This window comes from Neoarius graeffei, chromosome 24, assembly GCF_027579695.1.
Source record: "Neoarius graeffei isolate fNeoGra1 chromosome 24, fNeoGra1.pri, whole genome shotgun sequence".
NCBI lineage: Eukaryota > Metazoa > Chordata > Actinopteri > Siluriformes > Ariidae > Neoarius > Neoarius graeffei.
In genome coordinates, this window is record NC_083592.1 from 33,963,429 (window position 1) to 33,981,019 (window position 17,591).

At 40.4% G+C, this 17,591-nt stretch overlaps 1 protein-coding gene across 5 annotated transcripts in view; it reads left to right on the top strand.

Annotated features, from left to right (window-relative positions):
- Positions 1-4,455: 4,455 nt before the first annotated feature.
- The window catches only part of mef2cb (myocyte enhancer factor 2cb), a 79,936-nt gene continuing 66,800 nt past the window's right edge, over positions 4,456-17,591 (top strand). For 4 of the 5 annotated variants that reach the window (XM_060907092.1, XM_060907096.1, XM_060907094.1 and 1 more), the window contains exon 1: positions 4,456-4,648. The gene's annotated coding sequence lies outside the window, so the exon portion shown is untranslated. Of the gene's footprint in view, positions 4,649-5,895; positions 6,072-17,591 lie in introns of all 5 variants that reach the window. The other variant, XM_060907095.1, reaches the window with a different exon arrangement.

The following is a 17,591-nucleotide window of genomic DNA, read 5'->3' on the forward strand; positions in this document are numbered from 1 at the left end:
GACCTCACTCTTCACACCCCATCTGTTCTCCCTGCCATGCGATCTTCTGAGTGAGAAGATGGAGTTGCCAAGAGTCCAAGCTGGAGAGAAGCTGAAGGCTTTACATATGTGAAAATGCTATATACTGAACTTAGCTGAAAGTACCTAGCCAATAAAAGTAAGTTGAGAGGAAAATACAGTAGATTTACAGTTGTAGAATAAATTCTGCATTATGTGTTTCAAGATAAACTATCCCGTTATGGGGATTGGATCATTTGAGGTCAGGCTCAATGGACAATGAGTGGCAGTTTATTAGCTTTTATTGAAGATTCATCTTGATAAAAATCTCATACCTGCTGTAGTATGAGCATAAATTGCCCAATTTATTATAATAATAATAATAATAATAATAATAATAATAATAATAATTAAAATAATAATAATAATAATAATAATAATAATAATAATAATAATCCAGTTAGTATTAATATTCCAATCCAAACCTGATTTACGGCTTGTGGTATTTTCAGAAAAATAAAAACTCCATTGTAAATGTGTAATAAATATATTGATGTTCAACATGATGTGTAGCTGATTTAGTAAATATAAGAGCTGGCATGTACTGTAGTCGATGTTAAATATAACTGCAGCCATCCTTTAATTTACCGGTAATGCAATGCCATGAATTCGCTTGTTTATCTGGATATTACTCTTCTATCATGTTCCAACTAAACCATAAATTCCATATTCTCAACAGTAATGCGACAAAAAGTATCTTGCAATTAGGAAATGGTTTGCTGTTATTAATGAAACATACAGTACTGTATATAAGATTTAAATGAAGTGTCTGTGTGTGCAAATGCACGTGATTTTGTTCATACACTACATGGGACAACATGTGTCATCCCTGTATGCATCACTAATCCAAGATACATGGCACAATATATGTCATTTCAATTGAATCCAAATCACGACAATCAATCTACGATCCAGAGATGACCTCAGTGGTGGGCCCTTCGTTGATTCCCCTTGCCTAGAGGTGAGTGCCTCCATCTAATTAGGAGATAAAAGCTGCCACTTACCATGGGCTTTAGGGCTCGTTCAGACACACATACGCAGATACAATCGGGTTACCATGGCCACCTGCCAGTGCGTCCGGATCGCAGTACATCTCTATCAGGACTAAAGGAGCTGCATCTGCCTCGCGGCGTTAAGCAGCCAGGGAAAAGCGGTATTTTTAGCCTGCATTGTGTTTTCTCTACTTGCCTATTTAAGTACTTTGTGCAAAGCAAATAATATCAGCATTAAAGTTGTGGGCAGCCCTAATAGAGGTGATAAAGACAATATCACTATGATAATGAACACAATAATGAATGTGATTTTATTAATGAACATGTTAATGTCAGAAGTTGACTTTTTTTTTTTTTACCAAAGAATGTTTTTTCATCTGTCATTAACGAGAAGGAAATATAACAAGGGGTAGGGGAGTGGGGGTAGGAACACTTCCATTCATGTAGCAGCAGGATGGTTGTCATCAGAGAGAGGATCTTGGTGCCAGCTTGTGGCTGTCTGTGGATGCTGGCAACTGGCGCAGTAACGAGGGGGGAAAAATAGGCCGAGCCACCAGCAATAATCCTGCCTTCAAAAGATCCAGATGGCTAACCTTTCAGTCAAAATATTGTTTTTGGAGGGAGGTGTTCAGACTCCCACCTCTCTCTCTCTCTCTCTCTCTCTCTCTCTCTCTCTCTCTCTGTTGCTCTCACCTGCTGTGTTTTATCAGATTTTGGGGTCCTCCCCAGGAAAACAAGCAGTACTCATCCGAATGTTCCGGAGCTGTGTGGGTTTGAGTGGGAGAAGTATATTTGTTGGCGACTGTGTGTGTGTGTGTGTGTGTGTGTGTGTGTGTGTGTGTGTGTGTGTGTGTGAAAGGGATGTGGGCTCCTCTCAGTCTCCTGGGCAGGACACACACAGAGCGACTCTGTGTGGAGAAGAGGGCCATGACACAGCTCACACCACTCAGCGCCATGGATAAAGGGCTCTCCATGGGCTAACACACACACACACACACACACACGGAGAGAGAGAGAGAGAGAGAGAGAGAGAGAAGTTAGTCATGCCCAGGAATTAAACATTGTTCATATTAGCCATTGTTCAGTATTTATTATATATCTGGAATAACATCAGTTTTGCTTTTGAAAACTCCTGCCAACAAATAGGCACTATGTAATACTTTGCTGCTATTTTAAATAAACTTATGCTACACAGACTCCCAAACATTAATAATCAGCCAGATTTTAAGACATTATTTTCACTCGAAAAAGTCGCCACCAGGTTATATTGTGTTACACCACATAAACTTGGCACTAACAGCGCTGTTATAAAAACAGTTGTAAATCCCGCTCAGGTCCACATGAAACTGTCAGTGGCTTCATCAAGATAATTAGTCCTAATTTGCTGTTGATGATTTAACTCAAATTCTAATTGCACAGGAGGCGTTCTCTGGAGGCATGCCGTTTTGGACTTCCTGTTGCTCCTGTGTCACCTCCATAACGGTGGTCAACCTTGTGCAGCCATAAATCAGGCTATATGAGGCTGTACACATAGACGTACACTCACGCTTATACACATACACACATGTACACAAACACATATATAAAAATTATGTATGCTCCCCCACGCTTACACTCACGCACAAAACAAAACCTGCTCTCATTTGGTCTCCTTCTCCCCCCGAGCACACACAGGTCGAGTCAGGGTGCTCCACTGGGGGAGTCGCGGTGGCTCCTGTGGTCGATGGCTGGGGCGTCTCGGCCTGTTGTGCGTTGCCACAGTCGCTCTCGTTCCTCCAGAGCCGTGCAGACAGCCAGGCTCCTGTGAGCTGCTGCAGTTGCTGTCCCTCTGAGTGGAACACACAGAACGGACTCACAGCGCCTTGCTCTCGCGCTGGCCACAACCCTGACCAACAACAAGCGCAAAGAGACAGAAGGGAAGATAGACATCGCTGCTAACAATTTAGTTAGAAAAGCGTTCGGTCCAGTGTTTTCTGGTGTGTGTGTGTGTGTGTGTGTGTGTGTGTGTGTTATTTATTTATTTATTTTTGAGAATGTTTTATATACTGCTTGCATTTCTACAAAGTTTTAGTTGAGTTGTGTGACCATTAACACTAACGGTGTATGAAGAGCATTTTAATAACAAGCAACCATTCCCACAGTAGATGTTTTTAGAACGTTGCAGGAATGTTATTTTGGAGCATTACAACCTGTTAAATATAAAAATGCTAATAATGTTCTCTAGATGGGTTTAAACTGACCCAAGGATTTAGCTAGGACAGTTTATGGCTCAAGGATTACAGAATTTTGTTCCTTCTTTCATTCTTTTTCTGTGTTTCTGTCTATCTCTATTTCTCTCTCTCTCTCTGGCATTGGTTATGAATAATGTACAGAGCAAGATTTTATGCTATTCACAAAGCACAAAAAAATTCAGACATTTAGGATAAAGAGCCTTTTTTTACCATTGCCAGTGAATGAAACTTTAAGGCTAATATAACCGAAATCTTGCCTGCTTATCTTCAAAGATTCCACCGACAATCCTGTCACTGCCCAGAGCTGCACTCTGCGCTCAGTGTTATTACAGTAACTGTACATTTTCATGGCTTTTTGTCTTGCATTTCACAGCAATTACATCCCCATTACACTCCCGTAACATTAGCCACCTATAACAACAATGATTCCGTCATACTAAAACAAAACCACCGATGGGCTGAAATCCCTTGGACACTGTAAATACTATTACAGGGTCGATACAAATAGGATGGTCCGAAGAGAATGGGATTTCCCGAACCCACTGGGAATTCTTGTTTGATGCGGGAAAGGCGAATTCCGCGCGGTTCTGCTATTTCGGGGAAAGCTGAACTCTAATGAATATTCCTTCGGAAAGTGCGTATGAAGCCAGTGACAGGAAACAATGCGAACGCATGCATTTTCAAGGATAAATAAATGACAACGATCAGTGTGACATTCGATAGTTGTAGTTGGAGGGTTGGCGTACCTAAAATGTACAAAAATATCCAGCTGTACGGTAACATGTTATAATTTCATTGGACTAACACCGTTTATCAATGTTGATGATCAACCATATAGGCTGTATATCCTGGTTAGTGGATTTCACAGAATGTGGATTTGTTTCTTTCTGGCATGCTTTCAGCTGAAATGGGGTATGGGTGAGCGGTAATCCTGGTCACGAATTCCACCAGTGACAAAGGTCTGGGTGATACTGATACCTCTAAAGTACTAAATATACCCTCTGGCCTGGAGTGGCATGAGCAGGTGGAGAATGGGCATTGCCAAGTGCTAGTGTCTCTAGACCCCAAATCTTACAGGTCGCTTTTTTTGGCACGGGGTGTGTGTTTTTGCGGGCTGGAAGGTGGGGGTATGGGCTTCATGTCGAAGTGTGTGTATGACACCCTGTTCAGAGGCGAAAAAGGATCAGGGGAGACAACCCAAATCGGGTGGTTACCGTTCAAAGCCAGCTGGTCTGGCTTAATTAATGCAGGACATTTTTTTTGTGTGTGTGTGTAAAATATTGTGTAGTCTAGTGAATGTTTGATTAACTTGGCCCACAGCAGGAACTGGAGGGTGTGACTTCCTGGAAAAGCACAAAAACGACACGGGTGAGTTTTTCTCCCCTAACATTCCCCTTCCTCCTTCCACTTTAGTTGAGTTAAGAAATTGTGCCCATGGAAAGTTTTGGGACTCAATTACAGCTAAACACTGTGATTTCTTCCTGGTAGAGTTATGTTGAGGGTACAATTAGTGGTATTTTGTCATTTAAATATTATTCATGTTTGGGATTGTGCTGCTGTGAAGCAGTCACTTTACTATACGAGACACAATAGGTGCTTGAACTTTGTCTGAAAATGTTGAATTGTCTGTAAAGGACTTGACATTAAATTATTCAGTGCTATAATGGGATGATATGACAGTCTGTGTTTAAAGTTTTCAGTCGCGTTGGATTTCACATATTCTGAAGTGAAATGAGACACAAGTCATACCACATGAAGTTATACAGCTTCATAAAGAGAATCGCATGAGAATATGAAATATTTATGAAAAAAAAAGTGGTTTTCCCCCTACAATCTTGAAAATCTATGACTTGAAAAGTCTGCCTACAATCCTTCGGTATTTTTTTTTCACCTTAGAATTAGTTAGTGATCTAGCAGCCTCACTGACCGCGGCAGAACCTGTAATATCTTAAATTACAGAAAGTTCTGTGCTATGAAGTGCAAACTAATATAGAAATATATATTATACTGTACGCTTGGTGTCAAAGTTTCATATTGATGGAAAAGTCATAAGGCATTTTGGAAATATAAAATAAATCTAAAAATAGGGTTCTGTTCGGTACACATATGCGAAGTACAGTATTATTCATGACACTGAACATTTTCTACTCCACATATGTCAAAGAAAGCTGTTGAAATAAAAGTTTCGGACTGGTAGGAGTGGCCTAACATGATATTGTGACCATGTATGAAGGATTTTAGGTACTAATTAAATGCATGTAATACGCTGCACTACTTGCAATTGTCTGATCAAATCATTGAAGTGCTATGAATGTTTCTTTTCTCCCAGATAAAAAAAAGACTTGTTTTAATTTCATGTGAAATGAGTAAATAGTCTTCATATGAAAAAAAGAGAAAGAAATGCAAATAAATAAAGTCAATAAAAAATGTGATGGTGATAAGTTATGATATAAATCAACTTAAAACAAACATTAATATCAACCCAGTCTCCGATCCCATGAACAAGCCCAAGATTTATTTACGTTCGCAGAATTATATTTCTGATGCAGCATTTTTGGAAGAAGTGCCACTGACAAGATCTCTGTCATCTAATCCCTCTCTTCCTGGGTGTTCAGGCAGTGCCGTGTCGCTTCCCCTAGGAGACTGAGGCAAGGCAACTATGACCCAGTTTACAAAAGCTCCCCTGCTCCTCATTTGAAAACTCCCCCACCCCAGCTCTTCTCCGTCACACAAACCTTTGATCAGAACGGCGGCTGGGGAAGAGCGCTGTTGTTTTCTTACAGCAAAAAAGGTGCACTCTTTGCCGTCGATCCTGTCTTGGCCCTTTGAGTCACTATCTGGCACTTCAGCAGGAGCTGTGTAGAAGTACTGTTTGTGTTTGTGTGTGTTATTATCTTTTTCAGAGCTCTTTCTGGCTTATATAAAATTTTCAGTGACTGCGAATTATCCTGGTGCTTTTATAGAAAAATGGTAGTTTGACAGTAGTAGACTATTAACTATTGATTATATAAGGAGCTGAACAAGACAGTAGAAGTGTAGCAATTTCAAACTCTGAGCTAAAACCTGTCCTGTTTGAATAAATACACTCATTAATCATGAAACTCTGTTGTTGAAACAGAAAGGAACCCCTACGTCTATTTATATTAATCCTAGTCGGCATGTGGCTTTTGCAGTAGTGACCATGTTGCCTTTTGCAGATCCAGATGCCATCTTCTTAAGTTACACGGCCCATATTATAGTCTGTCAAGTAAGTATTTCATGTTTAACACAAATTTCTAGTTAACTATGACATGTTAAACACATGGAAACAGTCATGGAGATGAACTGGAAAGAAAAGAAGTTACTTTCTTCCGTAGTATTGTAGGATGGTTCCAATGACAGCCATCTTACTGTAATTCTTTTGTCTCTGTGTGTTCTTCATTCATTCTTTCATCCATCGTTAACCACTGGTCAGGGTCATGGTGGATCGGGAGCCTATCCTGGGAATGCAGTGGGGTGAAGCGGGAATACATTCTGAATTTGAATCCATACAGGGCACCATGTACACACACAATCATTCACACCCAGGGGCTATTTAGAGTCACCAAGATGTTTTGAGAGGTGGGAGGAAACCAGAGAACCCAGAGAAAACCCACAGATATGGGGAAAACATGGAAAACTCTACACAGACCATAGCCCCAGATCAGGCTCTGTGTGTGTATGTGTGTGTGTGTGTGTGTGTGTGTGTGTGTGTGTGTGTGTGTGTGTGTGTGTGTGTGTGTTTTTTTATAATTGAAATGTAGTATTGCATGCCAAGGGTGCATCCTAGGCCCTCTGTTCTTTCTTTCTTTCTTTCTTTCTTTCTTTCTTTCTTTCTTTCTTTCTTTCTTTCTTTCTTTCTTTCTGTATTTCTTGCTTGCTTTCTCTTCCCCACCATATACTTACAAAACATAACATTTCACTACCTTTTGATCTCAGGCTAATCTCTCTCGCCTGCCTAATGTCTGATCTTGTTTGAATAAGAATGAGTCTAGGGTGATTCTGATGCCACAAAGTGGTTTAGACGGCGCCTGGTTCTGTAAATCTGCCCTGCGCTAGAGTTTGTGTGACTGCTGTATCACAGCAAGTTCCTATCCATCTACGTTCACCATGGGAGAACCTCTGTATCGCCTGTGTGGGAGGGGAGTTGAGTTTTCCTAGCAGCAAATGGTCCCAGATGGCTTTAGATTCTTATCGTTAATCAAGGGTGAGTGGATCTCACCGCAAACACAACTCCAATTTATTTGAACAGCAAATGATTGGACCTGGCAGGGTTTAGTAAGGAAATCCAAAGAAAATCTTTACAAGTCAATTAAAAAGTACCTGAATCTTTAGAACAAATACACAAACTCTCATCGTAAAGCCTGTGACCCGCGATGCTCGTTCTGAGCATGCCTATTCACGGATGGCTCAAACACTGTTAAATGTGTGTTACATGCTGTGAGGGGATGTGTTATAATATCCACTGCCATGAGACTCCCTGTAGTACATATGTCCCATTCTCAGGGGTCAAAGGAAAGTAAGGCCGCAGTGTCATGGCCAAGCCATGGGCTTTTAAGGCTCAAGGTGAGACGAGCTAAATGAGACTGACTCTTCACCGTAGACGGAATTATTCAGCAGAGGGGGTGAGTTTTCTTTACCACCTGAAGGGTGTTGGGAGCAGCTGGGTTAAAGCAGTACAATAGCTCCTTATATACTGTATTTGACTGCTGTGCTTCTGTGGCCAGCCAAAGAAAGGGAGAAAAAGAAACACAGAAAAAGCAGAATAAGAGGCAGACAGAGAGAGAGAGAGCGAGAGAGAGAGAGAGAGAGAGAGAGAGAGAGACATGAAGGGAAGGGGCTCCAATATAAAAAAGTAAAATAGAAGCAAAAGCAAATAGAAGGAGGGTGTTACACATGTTTAAATGTATTATAGCTATCATTCAAATGTCAGACAACAATAAATGGCAAATTATTAAAATCCTCAAAGCAGCTTGTATGATTTATTCGAAACACTCCATTTGCCTTACCGTGGTCTAATTTTATAGCACGCACACCATATATATACTGTCTGCCCCAGTAAGTAATGTATGGCCAGTTTAGTCTATTTGCCAGGACATGTAGGTTTTTCCACTGCGTGTCCATAATACACAACATCTGTCAGGCCGCTGCACAAGCTCAGGAAACACCGGTTGGCACCCAGAGTCTAGAGACAGAAAAATGTGGCATGTTGGCATCTTTTTTAGTGCCACCATTATGAAAAGAAAAAAAGAACTACTGAAACAATATAACAATTGTCCAGATTTCACCTAGTTTATGACTTTCCAACCATTCAAAAGAGGAAAAATCATTAGAAGCATTTTTCTTTTCCCCCCGCTTTCTCATGTGAAGCAATCGACGGACAAGGGGAACTTTGAGCCTCAGGCTAAAATATACAAAGAAACCACCATACTACACTAAAAAGAAGGAGAGGAACTCAGGAAGTTGTAGAAACTTTCCTTGGGAGCATTTGTGTGTCTGGCAGGGTTGGATTTTTGAGAGTGTGATGTGTAAGGTCAAATACGGCAAAGCTATATTACTGTTAGTAAGCCTCTTTTTTTTGTTTACTGGAATAGCCATAATGCATTAAATTTCCATAATTGCATGAGTTTGGACATAAAGTGTACTTTTTGGCCCAGCCAGTATAGTTGCTTTTAAAATTATTTTCAGTCTATCTTTGCTTGCTTGTGTCATTTCCATTAGCAATAATATGAGACTGAAGCTAATGGTTGGGAAAATACTGCCTACATGATGGTACCTTCTCTCTTATCTTAGAGAAGATCATTTACCTAGTAATGTTAACATTCACTAGCAGTCTGATGTATTTTCAGAAAATTGTAAGGGAGACTAAAAAACTGTACTAAGGAGAGCTAGCGAGCCATAATTGAATAGGAACTGTAATACGTAGTTAACAGCTATTCCATGAAATCGAGTCATACATGAGCTGATAGTCGACGAGGTGCATAGCGCCAAGTTGGCTATAAGCCATGTACGACAAGCTTGAGTGGAATAACTGTTTTATTCTATCCACATTCACTGGATTTTGAGAAAGAGAGCATTTTTATCTTTATTTTTTGCAAATTTGATGAATAAAAACTTTATATAAAATGTCCGACAAAATCATTTCCACTTAGAATGTAAGCAAACCGGCGAAATGACAGAAGCAGTTTGTGAATAATGCAATGATAATAATAATTCTTGAAAAATTTTTAAAAAGATATGTTCTTACCATCAAATACTTTTATTCCATATTTTGTTGTGGGTTTTTTTTTTGTATTTTGGGGGGGGGGGGGTTTCGAGTAGAGTTTTTATTTTGTCCTCGGTTGGTTCAGCAACACGTGCCGCCATTTTGTTTTTCTCTACTCATGGTATATGCTGATAGCCTAGTAGTAGAGTAGCCAATCAGAGTACGCGATTGCTCATATCCAGTGAATGTCGATAGAATAATATGCATTAGTACAGTTGTATAATCGGGCTATTTACTGTATTTTTATTATTTACTGTTTGGTGATCTAAAATGCAATAAAAAGGCAAGTCGATCTATGTGGCCTATCACTATAGTGATGTGGCCGCTCTGACAACTCCAACCATCAAAGTTTCTTGGAAAGAATTACAGTAGTGGCTTCATGTTGCCTTCTCCTGGATTATTATAGTGGTTTTCTCCTCTCAACCAGTTTTTATTTCATCCTCGGTTTGTTCAGCATCACGCTCCGCCATTTTGTTTTTCTCTACTCACGGTATATGAGCTGATAGCCTAGTAGTAGAGTAGCCAATCAGAGCATGCGACTGCTCATATCCAGTGAATGTAGATAGAATAATATAAACTATCCAAATAATACAGATGAATAGCTATGAATGGAGCAGTTTTGGGATGAAATGTAGACACTGTCTAACTAAGAGAACTTCAGACATATTTGCCTGATGAACCCAGACTTTCAGTCTACAGAAACAGTGGAGTCCTCGTAACCTCCTTTTACACTTCAGAGATAAGCTAGAAATAGATGCACACTAACCTACCATCTGGACCAAAGTTAAGGTGAACTCAAAGTATATATTAATATATTAGTTGAGAAACATACATGGCATTCATACAACATATGCATTCAACACATTCGATATAATACTCAATAGGAGTGATAATCACAAGGTTAAATAGCAGTTTTATCTCATCTCATCTCATTATCTCTAGCCGCTTTATCCTGTTCTACAGGGTCGCAGGCAAGCTGGAGCCTATCCCAGCTGACTACGGGCGAAAGGCGGGGTACACCCTGGACAAGTCGCCAGGTCATCACAGGGCTGACACATAGACACAGACAACCATTCACACTCACATTCACACCTACGGTCAATTTAGAGTCACCAGTTAACCTAACCTGCATGTCTTTGGACTGTGGGGGAAACCGGAGCACCCGGAGGAAACCCACGCGGACACGGGGAGAACATGCAAACTCCGCACAGAAAGGCCCTCGCCGGCCACGGGGCTCGAACCCAGACCTTCTTGCTGTGAGGTGACAGCGCTAACCACTACACCACCGTGCCGCCTTAGCAGTTTTATGGAAGATTTAAATGTAAAGTTTGACTTGGATGTCTTTGAGAGTTTCCATATGCGTATATTAGCCATATGACAACAGCAGCAGCAAATCATTGCCATCATTCTGGCAGCTCTCAAAGGACAGTGTTGTCATGTGGCATGTCCGTGTGCTGCCAAGTGAAGGACAAGCACTGATTTAAAGAGTGGTAGCCTGAATAAACTGCCAAGACAGTGATCACAATGTGATTTTATTCTGTTAATGAATTCACCAGTGTGCTGCTAGTTCTTTGTTTATCGAAAGAGTTAAACTGTAATGTCATTGCCGTGAACCACTGTTGGCTACAATGTTGGCAAAAGGGAGAAATTTGGAAAACAGAAGTGCTAGAAATAAAAAAAAAAAACAGTTTACATTATTCATTCATCTGAATGTTACCCAGTAAACCCAAACAGGCTTGGATTCAGAATCATCAGTATTTAGCCCGTGTTTTATTGATTTCATGATAATATTTCTTAATCCCAAATCAGAGCCCATATAGGATGCCCCATCCATCCATGACTGAAAACTATGGTTACATTTCTCTTGTCACATATTGTGTATCTTGTATATCAAAATAGCCCTTCTTTATACATTTAGAAGCTTAACTTATCTAATCTCTCATCTCATTATCTCTAGCCGCTTTATCCTCTTCTACAGGGTCACAGGCAAGCTGGAGCCTATCCCAGCTGACTACGGGCGAAAGGCGGGGTACACCCTGGACAAGTCGCCAGGTCATCACAGGGCTGACACATAGACACAGACAACCATTCACATTCACACCTACGGTCAATTTAGAGTCACCAGTTAACCTAACCTGCATGTCTTTGGACTGTGGGGGAAACCGGAGCACCCGGAGGAAACCCACACGAACATGGGGAGAACATGCAAACTCCGCACAGAAAGGCCCTAGTCGGCCACGGGGCTCAAACCCGGACCTTCTTGCTGTGAGGTGACAGCGCTAACCACTACACCACCGTGCCGCCCAGCTTAACTTATAAATAACTTAAAAGTCTATACTTTATAAGGTACAGTACCAGGCAAAAGTTTGGACACACCTTTTAATTCAATTTTTTTTTCAGAAGAAGAAGAAACCTTTATCTGTCACATGCACACTTCAAGCACAGTGAGATTCATCCTCTGCATTTAACCCATCTGAAGCAGTGAACACACACCCAGAGCAGTGTGCAGCCACACTACAGCGCCCGGGGAGCAGTCAGGGGTTAAATACCTTGCTCAAGGGCACGTTAGCCCAAGGCCGCCCCATGTTAACGTAACTGCATGTTTTTGGACTGTGGGGGAAACCGGAGCACCCGGAGGAAACCCATGCAAACCGGAGGAACATGCAAACTCCACAGAAAGCCCTCCGCCAGCCACTGGGCTCAAACCCAGAACCTTCTTGCTGTGAGGCGACAGTACTAGCCACTACACCACTGTGCCACACTTTATTTTTATCAATTAAAACATGCTTCATGTCTCAAAAGTATGATGGACTGTCATTTCTCTTTACTTAGTTGAATGGTTCTTGACATAATTAACAGTTATTCCACGAAATCAAGTCGTACATGAGCTAACAGACGACAAGATGCATAGCACAGAGTTGGCTATAAGCCATGTATGATGAGATTGAGTGGAATAACTGTTTTATTCTATCCACATTCACTGGATTTTGAGAAACAAAGCATTTTTATTTTTTGCAAATTTGATAAATAAAAACTTTATACAAAATGTCCAGTAAAATCATTTCCACTTAGAACGTAAACAAACCGGTGAAATGACAGGAGCAATTTGTGAAAAAATGCGATAATAATAATAATAATAATTCTTGAAAAATAAAAAAAGATACGTTCTTACCATCAAATACTTTTATTCCATATTTTGTTGCTTTTTTTTGTATTTTGGGGGTTTTTGTTTTCGAGTAGAGTTTTTATTTCGTCCTCGGTTGGTTCAGCAACATGCGCCGCCATTTTGTTTTTTTCTACTCACGGTATATAAGCTGATAGCCTAGTAGTAGAGTAGCCAATCAGAGCGCGCAATTGCTCATATCCAGTGAATGTCGATAGAATAATATGTATTAGTACAGTTGTATAATCAGGCTATTTACTGTATTTTTATTATTTACTATTTACTGTTTGATGATCTAAAATGCAATAAAAAGGCAAGTCGATCTATGTGGCCTATCACTACAGTGATGTGGCCGCTCTGACAACTCCAACCGTCAAAGTTTCTCGGAAAGAATTACAGTAGTGGCTTCATGTTGCTTTTTCCTGGATTATTATAGTGGTTTTCTCCTCTCAACCATTCATACCTACAGGCAATTTAGAGTAACCAGTTAATCTAACCACATGTTTTTGGATGGTGGGGGAAACCAGAGCACCTGGAGGAAACCCATGCAAACTCCATGAAGAAAGACCTCCATCAGCTGTGAGGTTTGAACCTGGAACCTTCTTGCTACATATGAGGTGACAGTGATAACCACTACACCACCGTACTGCTCAAGCAGGCAAGAAATTGCACTAATTAACTTTTGACAAAGCACACCTGTTAATTGAAAAGCATTCCAGATAACTACCTCATGAAGCTGGTTAAGATAATGCCCGTAGTGTTCAAAGTGTCATCAAGGTAAACGATGATGACTTTGAAGAATGTACTATTTTTGTTTTTTTAAACACTTTTTATGTTTTTCCACATAATTCCATATGTGTTCCATATGTTATTTCTTAGTTTTGATGTCTTCACTATTGTTCTACAATGTAGAAAAGTGGTTAGCGCTGTCGCCTCACAGCAAGAAGGTTCGGGTTCGAGCCCCGTGGCCGGCGAGGGCCTTTCTGTGCGGAGTTTGCATGTTCTCCCCGTGTCCGCGTGGGTTTCCTCCGGGTGCTCCGGTTTCCCCCACAGTCCAAAGACATGCAGGTTAGGTTAACTGGTGACTCTAAATTGAGCGTAGGTGTGAATGTGAGTGTGAATGGTTGTCTGTGTCTATGTGTCAGCCCTGTGATGACCTGGCGACTTGTCCAGGGTGTACCCCACCTTTCGCCCGTAGTCAGCTGGGATAGGCTCCAGCTTGCCTGCGACCCTGTAGAACAGGATAAAGCGGCTAGAGATAATGAGATGAGAAAAACCTATAAATGAGTAGGGGTGTCCAAACTTTTGATTGGTACTGTATTTTGAATGTAACACTACACATTCTTAAAATTAGCTGCATCTCAAATGCCATAATATAGAAGGAATAAAACACAGTGGTGCATGCTCTTATAGGAAAATAATTAACAGAAGTGTGGTGCAAAGCAGTCCAGCATGAAGCGGAAGTGTTTTATAAACACTCCTACTGTATTCTATCCTATCCTGTCCTCATAAACCACAGCAATTTGCCAGTGCTCGCAATTTTTATTTCTTAAAGCATGACATGTCCTACTTTTTAAAGTTACGTTTAATGTTCACGAAACAGTCATACCGAATTTGTAGCAGCGATAAACACTGGTCAGCTTACCAACCTTTCTTTTTCCTTTCTCTTGAAGGTAATGAGACAAAATAAATACATCTTGATATGTTACTGAGAAGAACAAAATCCCCTGTCCTGAAGACTTTTCTCTGTCAGAAAACATTAAAAAGCTTAAAGGAGAACCGAAGGCAAATTTTTCATTATCAAAATTCTATTTATCTCATTTTATTAAATATAGGACTGCATTTCTGACAGCTATTTTGTCACTGATATAGCAAGTTATGAGTGTTTGAAATACGCTATGTAATATATCAGTCCATTATGTCAAAGCAATGGCTGTAAACGAGATTCGTTGAGACCTGTGCGAGACATCGTAGGACGGAAGTAAAAGTACAGCGGAAATCAAAGCGACCGACATCTGCCAACGTTGTCAAAAGACACGCATGCTCTCTTTCAAATGCTGATGTAATCAAGCCGGAAGTTTTGTTTTGATAGCAATCAGGAAAGTTTGAAAAAAGTAAGCAGTAATCATCATTTAAATGCGTTTTTGTGCAATATTTCATTTGGAAAACAGTTTCAAAATGGCGGCACTGACACCTGGCTGACACTTCACGTTTTGAAGTCTCGCACAAGTCTGGTGAAGATCGCGCGGATAAGCGACGCCTGCCGTGGACCAAACAAGCTAAATTCAACATGGCTAAAAACCGAATAGGTCGATAAGTATAATATTTAATCGCAATTTGTTGTCAATACGAGTCACGATATAAGGTTACTAAAACCGAAAACGTAACTGAATAACACGGTAATTAAGAAATAAAGCAAGTTTAAAAATTACTTCAGTTCCCCTTTAATCTCTCATGATTACAAAGTGCTAACACTGGAGACTCCTTCCATAAAATGTTAAAGAAACATTTTCATACAAGAAACACTTAGGCACTTTCATCCATTTGTGGAGTCTGTGGAGCGCCTGCCATACAAGCCGTTATTGTGCATAAATGATAACATATTCATATACAGTACAACGACCACATTAATATAAATCTGTGATCTTGCATGTGGTTATACTGCCATTTTAATGCATGTCATGCTTCATGTTTTCTCAGTCACCTAGTATTCAAGTTTCTATGAATTTGCCTCCAATGATGATGATGTGTTCTGACCTGGCCATGGATTTGGAATATTAGACTTGGAAAGGGCTGAATAAAGAGACTTTATCCAGCTGCTTCTGGCTGCTGCATGTTACAAATTGGGTTTCAAAGCCAATTACACAAAATGTGTATTCCCATAAAACATTAAAGTTTAGGTATATTATTTCCTAAACACAACTATACAACCTGATTAGAAACCAGAATGGTCGCAGTTATTCTTCTTTCCTTTTTTTTACTACTCTTTTTTGTATTCAAGGCACTGTTTATGAAATTTGAGCAAGAAACACAATCCATAAGCTCTTTAGCGTTCTAGGAAATTTACTGTCCGTCATAACTGCAGCTATATTTTTGCCTTTCAGTACTAATGAATTGAGAAGTCAGATCACTGCACAACAGGAAGTGCAGCCAATGATCTTGATAACAAGCAAGATTGACTAGACATGTAAAAATAAATACATTTGTAAGCATCTCTATATTGATTTGATGCAGTATCTCAAATTCAGTGTTTATGAAACCATATTAAGTGCTGCTTTTAGCATTAGAAGAGAAAATAATACATTATTGAATGCACTTATGGTTGATTTATTTCCTTTCTAAAATGTTGACTTGATGGACAGCATTCGGAAAGCTCTAGACTGCCCCTGGTGGCTGAGGAGTGTATTAAACGCTCCTTCAAACATCTTTAACTTATTTAGCAACTCCCATAAGACAAAGACTACAAAAAGACCACGTATAGATCCGAGGCTTATAACAGGTCTAAAGCTTCTGAAATTTGAAAAAGTATTTTCATCATTGGGTCTAGCTGTATAGTGGCAGGGTCTTGGGGTGAGTGGGACAAAGCGCAGGTGTACTGACAAGGGAGATAAAGACGTCACCATTGTTCAGTTAACTAGAACACCATGAGACTTTTTTCTTCAAGAGTCTGAAACAAGAGCGACGACCTGAACAAAGGCGTAGCTGGTGTTGCAATGCTCATGGTTCATCTATAATGAATCAAAGGGGTAGTAGTCTGATGTGCTGTTTGCCCAACAGAACATGCAAATTGCCACATTTATCCCACATGAGTCGACCACTGTGTCCTCAACCTCACAGTGACATGGGCAACACACACACACACACACACACACACACACACACACACACACACACACATACAAAAAAGTGTAACTCTTTAATGGAACTGCAATACAAGAATAGTACTTGTTATAAGTTTTGCACTTTTGACAATGAAGTTGCTTTTAAAATTGTAATTTTTAGAACGTTTTAATATTGTTTATTATAGATGAGGTAGTATTGTTTCTGAGATGCATTAGAATTGTAGAAATGCCCAGAATTTTACAAAAATAAATAATTTTTAAATACCACTGAGCAATCATAACTAGCTTCTTGCCTGACTTGCGTATTTCCATTAATATAATCTTGATTATTTTTTTTAATTAAAGGTCATAAGCGGTCAGTTTCTATGTTGTCTGTGGACAATTGTGTGATATTTAAAGATATTTATTTATCAAAATAGAGGCAGCACGGTGGTGTAGTGGTTAGCACTGTCACCTCAAGGCAAAAAGGTTCTGGGTTCATGACCGACAGGGGCCTTTCTGTGTGGATGTTCTCCCCGTGTCTGCGTGGGTTTCCTCTGAGTGCTCCAGTTTCCTCCGGGTGCTCTGGTTTCCCCCGCAGTCCAAAGACATGCAGGTTAGGTTAACTGGTGACTAAATTGACCGTAGGTGTGAATGTGAGTGTGAATGGTTGTCTGTGTCTATGTGTCAGCCCTGTGATGACCTGGCGACTTGTCCAGGGTGTACGCCGCCTCTCGCCCATAGTCAGCTGGGATAGGCTCCAGCTTGCCTGCGACCCTGTAGAACAGGATAAAGTGGCTAGAGATAATGAGATGAGATTTATTTATCAAAATAGAGGCAGCACGGTGGTGTAGTGGTTAGCACTGTCACCTCAAGGCAAAAAGGTTCTGGGTTCATGGCCAACAGGGGCCTTTCTGTGTGGATGTTCTCCCCATGTCTGCGTGGGTTTCCTCTGGGTGCTCCAGTTTCCTCCGGGTGCTCTGGTTTCCCCCGCAGTCCAAAGACATGCAGGTTAGGTTAACTGGTGACTCTAAATTGACCGTA